The 6,666-nt window shown below is 37.0% G+C and overlaps 1 pseudogene; it reads left to right on the forward strand.

Annotated features, from left to right (window-relative positions):
• The first annotated feature begins 4,828 nt into the window (after nt 1-4,828).
• Nucleotides 4,829-5,356, forward strand: LOC118353283 (60S ribosomal protein L21-like; annotated as a pseudogene).
• The last annotated feature ends 1,310 nt before the right edge of the window (nt 5,357-6,666 follow it).

The raw sequence follows: 6,666 nt of genomic DNA on the forward strand, positions 1-6,666 counted from the left end.
ATGGAACTTTCTCCAGAATAGAGCACATACTGGGTCACAGATCGGGTCTGAACCGATACCAAAAGATTGGGATTGTCCCCTGCATATTCTCAGACCATAATGTCTTGAAATTAGAACTAAATCACAACAAGAAGTTTGGAAGGACCTCAAACACGTGGAGGTTAAGGACCATCCTGCTAAAAGATGAAAGGGCCAACCAGGAAATTAAGGAAGAATTAGAAAGATTCATGGAAACTAATGAGAATGAAGATACAACTGTTCAAAATCTTTGGGATGCAACAAAAGCAGTCCTAAGGGGGAAATACATCGCAATACAAGCATCCATTCAAAAACTGGAAAAAACTCAAATACAAAAGCTAACCTTACTCATAAAGGAGCTAGAGAAAAAAACAGCAAATAGATCCTACACCCAGCAGAAGAAGAGAGTTAATTAAGATTTGAGCAGAAGTCAACGAAATCGAGACCAGAAGAACTGTGGAATAGATCAACAAAACCAGGAGTTGGTTCTTTGAAAGAATTAATAAGATAGATAAACCATTAGCCAGCCTTATTAAAAAGAAGAGCGAGAAGACTCAAATTAATAAAATCATGAATGAGAAAGGAGAGATCCTACCAACACCAAGGAAATACAAACGATTTTAAAAACACATTATGAACAGCTATACGCCAATAAATTAGACAATCTAGAAGAAATGGACGCATTTCTGGAAAGCCACAAACTACCAAAACTGGAAAAGGAAGAAATAGAAAACCTAAACAGGCCAATAATCAGGGAGGAAATTGAAGCAGTCATCAAAAACCTCCCAAGACACAAGAGTCCAGGGCCAGATGGCTTCCCAGGGGAATTCTATCAAACGTTTAAAGAAGAAACCATACCTATTCTCCTAAAGCTGTTTGGAAAGATAGAAAGAGATGGAGTACTTCCAAATTCGTTCTATGAGGCCAGCATCACCTTAAGTCCAATTCCAGACAAAGACCCCACCAAAAAGGAGAATTACAGACCAATATCCCTGATGAACATGGATGCAAAAATTCTCAACCAGATACTAGCCAATAGGATCCAACAATACATTAAGAAAATTATTCACCATGACCAAGTAGGATTTATCCCTGGGACACAAGGCTGGTTCAATACTCATAAAACAATCAATGTGATTCATCATATCAGCAAGAGAAAAACCAAGAACCATGTGATCCTCTCATTAGATGCAGAGAAAGCATTTGACAAAATACAGCATCCATTCCTGATCAAAACACTTCAGAGTGTAGGGAGAGAGAGAACATTCCTCAACATCTTAAAAGCCATCTACGAAAAGCCCACAGCAAATATCATTCTCAATGGGGAAGCACTGGGAGCCTTTCCCCTAAGATCAGGAACAAGACAGGGATGTCCACTCTCACCACTGCTATTCAACATAGTACTGGAAGTCCTAGCCTCAGCAATCAGACAACAAAAAGACATTAAAGGCATTCAAATTGGCAAAGAAGATGTCAAAATCTCCCTCTTTGCCGATGACATGATACTCTACATAGAAAACCCAAAAGCCTCTACTCCAAGATTGCTAGAACTCATACAGCAATTCGGTAGCGTGGCAGGATACAAAATCAATGCCCAGAAATCAGTGGCATTTCTATACACTAGCAATGAGACCGAAGAAAGAGAAATTAAGGAGTCAGTCCCTTTTACTATTGCACCCCAAAGCATAAGATACCTAGAAATAAACCTTACCAAAGATGTAAAGTATCTATACCCTAAAAACTATGGAACACTTCTGAAAGAAATTGAGGAAGAACAAAGAGATGGAAAAATATTCCATGCTCATGGATTGGCAGAATTAATATTGTGAAAATGTCAATGTTACCCAGGGCAATTTACACGTTTAATATGAACGCTATCAAAATACCATGGACTTTCTTCAGAGAGTTAGAACAAATTATTTTAAGATTTGTGTGGAATCAGAAAAGACCCCGAATAGCCAGGGGAATTTTAAAAAAGAAAACCAGAGCTGGGGGCATCATAATGCCAGATTTCAGGTTGTACTACAAAGCTGTGGTCATCAAGACAGTGTGGTACTGGCACAAAAACAGACACATAGATCAATGGAACAGAATAGAGAATCCAGAAGTGGACACTGGACTTTATGGTCAACTAATATTCGATAAAGGAGGAAAGACTATCCATTGGAAGAAAGACAGTCTCTTCAATAAATGGTGCTGGGAAAATTGGACATCCACATGCAGAAGAATTTAACTAGACCACTCTCTTGCACCATACACAAAGATAAACTCAAAATGGATGAAAGATCTAAATGTGAGACAAGATTCCATCAAAATCCTAGAGGAGAACACAGGCAACACCCTTTTTGAACTCAGCCACAGTAACTTTTTGCAAGATACATCCACGAAGGCAAAAGAAACAAAAGCAAAAATGAACTATTGGGACTTCATCAAGATAAGAAGCTTTTGCACAGCAAAGGATACAGTCAACAAAACTCGAAGACAACCTACAGAATGGAAGAAGATATTTGCAAATGATGTATCAGATAAAGGGCTAGTTTCCAAGATCTATAAAGAACTTCTTAAACTCAACAGCAAATAAACCAAGAATCCAATCATGAAATGGGCAAAAGTCATGAACAGAAATCTCACAGAGGAAGACATAGACATGGCCAACAGGCACATGAGAAAATGCTCTGCATCACTTGCCATCAGGGAAATACAAATCAAAACCACAATGAGATACCACCTCACACCAGTGAGAATGGGGAAAATTAACAAGGCAGGAAACCACAAATGTTGGAGAGGATGTGGAGAAAGGGGAACCCTCTTACACTGTTGGTGGGAATGTGAACTGGTGCAGCCACTCTGGAAAACTGTGTGGAGGTTCCTCAGTTAAAAATACACCTGCCCTATGACCCAGCAATTGCACTGTTGGGGATTTACCCCAAAGATACAGATGCAATGTAACGCTGGGACATCTGCACCCCAACGTTTCTAGCAACAATGTCCACAATAGCCACACTGTGGAAGGAGCCTTGGTGTCCATCGAAAGATGAATGGATAAAGAAGATGTGGTTTATGTATACAATGGCATATTACTCAGCCATTAGAAATGACAAATACCCACCATTTGCTTCAACGTGGATGGAACTGGAGGGTATTATCCTGAGTGAAGTAAGTCAACTAGAGAAGGACAAACATTATATGGTCTCATTCATTTGGGGAATATAAATAATAGTGAAAGGGAATATAAGGGAAGGGGATAAATGGGTAGGAAATATCAGAAAGGGAGATAGAACATAAAGACTCCTAAGTCTGGGAAACAAACTAGGGGTGGTGGAAGGGGAGGAGGGCGGGGGGTGGAGGTGACTGGGTGATGGGCACTGAGGGGGACACTTGACGGGATGAACACTGGGTGTTATTCTGTATGTTGGCAAATTGAACAACAATAAAAAATAAATTTATTATTAAAAAAAGAATAAAGTAGTTACTTCTCTACAGATAAGTGCAATGGATGCAGCTTCCAGAATTATTTCTCCAGGAATTCAAAATGGAGAAAAGGTTGGTCCTTGAGTGGTGATCACGTGCTATTGGATTTTTTTAAATTTTTTTTATTGGAGTTCAATTTGCCAACATATAGCATAACACCCAGTGCTCATCCCATCAAGTGACCCCCTCAGTGCCCGTCACTCAGTCACCCCCACCTTCCACCCACCTCCCTTTCCACCACCCCTTGTTCGTTTCCCGAAATTAGGAGTCTCTCATGTTCTGTCTCCCTTTCTGATATTTCCCACTCATTTTTCTCCTTTCCCCTTTATTCCCTCTCACTATTTTTATATTCAAAAGTAGAGCATTTTAAAAGAAAAAAGAATAAATTCAATGCATAGAAGCAGTTATTAACATAGAGTTATTAAATCTGATGATATTATAATTACTTTAACAAAGTGATTTAAATGGACTAATTTAAAAACAGATTTTAAGAGTGAGTATAAGAACAAGACTCAAAAAAAAAAGCAAAAAAACAGAAACAAACAAACAAAAACAAGACTCAATTCTATCTTGTGCACAAGAAACCCATTTTAAATAAAAAGAAACAAATGGATTAAAAGTAAGTAGTGGAGAAAGACAAACCATGCCAACATTAAACAAAAGAAACCCGGAGTAATTGTGTTAATTACAGACAAAGCTGACTTCAAAACAAGGAACATTATCAGGGTCAATGTGGGACATTATAATGATAAAGAGGTCAGTTCTCCAAGAACACATAACTATTCTTAATGGATAAGTATCTAACAACAGAAAATCTAAATAAATGAGGCAAAATTGATAGAACTAAAAGAGAAATAGACAAATTTACAATTATAACTGGGGAGTCCAACTCTCCTCTATCAGTAATGGACAGATACAGCAGGTAGAAAATCAGTAAGGAGATAGCTGAACTGAATACTATCACCAATCAATTGGATCTAATTGCCATTTACAGAACACTTAATCCAGCAATACGAGAGTTCATATTCTATTCAAGCTCACGTGGAATACTCAGCAGAGCAGACCATGTTCTGGGATATAATACCCACACTGAGACATTTAAAAATAAATAAATCATGCCAAATATGCTTTCAGGCTGCAATGTAGATAAGCTAGAAATCAGTAACAAAAATAGATGGAAAATCTCCAAATATTTGAAGACTATGCAATAAACTTCTGAAAAACAAAGAGTCAAGGAAGACATCTCAGGATAAATTAAGTCAATTTTTGAGCAAAGTATAAACAAACAAAAAAATACCACTCATCAATATTTGTGGGATGGCTTCCTTTCGGCTGGAACCACCATCTTCCAGTAATTCGCCAAAATGACCAACACAAAGGGAAAGAGGAGAGGTACCCGTTCTATGTTCTCTAGGCCTTTTAGAAAACATGGAGTTGTTCCTTTGGCTACATACATGCGAATCTATAAGAAAGGTGATATTGTGGACATCAAGGGAATGGGCACTGTTCAAAAAGGAATGCCCCACAAACGTTAAACTGGAAGGGTCTACAATGTTACTCAGCATGCTGTTGGCATTGTTGTAAACAAACAAGTTAAGGGCAAGATTCTTGCCAAGAGAATTAATGTCCGCATTGAGCATATTAAATACTCAAAGAGCCGAGATAGCTTCCTGAAGAGTGTGAAGGAAAATGATCAGAAAAAGAAGGAAGCCAAAGAGAAAAGTACTTGGGTCCAACTGAAGCGCCAGCCTGCCCCACCCAGAGAAGCACACTTTGTGAGAACCAATGGAAAGGATCCTGAACTGCTGGAACCCATTCGCTATGAATTCATGGCATGATAACTGTAAAGAAAATAAAAGACCTCAGGATTGTTAAAAAAAAAAAAAAAAATTGTGGGATGTAGCAAATGCAGTCTTCAAAAGAAAGTTTATAGATGGAATGTATATCTTAGAAAAGAAGAACTTTCTAAAATCAACAATCAAGTTTTTACTTTAGAATATTAGGGATCCCTGGGTGGCTCGGCGGTTCCCCGCCTGCCTTTGGCCCAGGGCATGATCCTGGAGCCCTGGGATCAAGTCCCGCGTGGGGCTCCTGGCATGGAGCCTGCTTCTTCCTCTGCCTGTGTCTCTGCCTCTCTCTCTTTCTGTGTCTCTCATGAATAGATAAATAAAACCTTTAAAAAAATCGTAAGCCAGTAGCAAATTAGCCAAGGAAAAGAGAAAAGGCACAAATACAATATCAGAAATAAAAGAGAGATCATTCTTAATCTCCCATAGACATTAACAAGATAATAAAAAATATAAATAACTCTAAATTCAGAAATTTGATAATTTATCTTAATCGAGCAAATTTCATGAAAAATACAAACTACCAAGACTCACAGAGGAAAAATAGATCATCTGAATAAATATATCTATTTTAAAAATGAACCAATAATTATTAACCTTCCAAGAGATAAAGCATCAAGTTCAGATGGGAATATTTAAGGCATAAATGACACCAATTTTCTACAATCCATTCAATAAATCAGAAGTAGAAGAATCATTTCTCAATTCATTCTGCGATACCAACATCACCCTAATACCACATAAAGACATTAAAATAAAGGAAAACTATAGCACAATATCTTTTGTGAATGTAGAGGTAAAAAAAAATCCTTAAAAATATATTAGCAAATTGAATCCAAGAATGTATAGCAAGAATTACATACCACCACACAGTAGAGTTCATTTCTGGCATACAAGCTTAGTTCAACCATTACAATATACTGGCACATTATATGTACTATATACCAGTATAGTATGGTATACTAGTTTTTTTTTTTTTTTTTTTTTTTTTTTTACGATCCAGCAATGAACTTGAGGAATGTGGAACTAAAAAAAAAAAAAAAAAGAAAGAAAGAAAAAAAATCTATCATTTGTATTAAAACAATTAAATGAAATATTTTTTAAAAGAAATATTTAGGTATAAGTGTGATAAAATATGTATGGGATGTATATAAGGAAAACCACAAAAGTCTGATAAAAGAAATCAAAGAGGATCTAAGCAAATAAAAACAATTTCGTGTTCATGGATTGGAAGATGCCACATTGTTAAGATGCTGATCCAGTCAACTTGATCTATAAATTCAATGGATCCCAATCCAAATCCCTGCAAGTTATTTTTTAGAGATCCATA

Source organism: Canis lupus, chromosome 34 (genome assembly GCF_003254725.2).
Source record: "Canis lupus dingo isolate Sandy chromosome 34, ASM325472v2, whole genome shotgun sequence".
Lineage (NCBI taxonomy): Eukaryota > Metazoa > Chordata > Mammalia > Carnivora > Canidae > Canis > Canis lupus.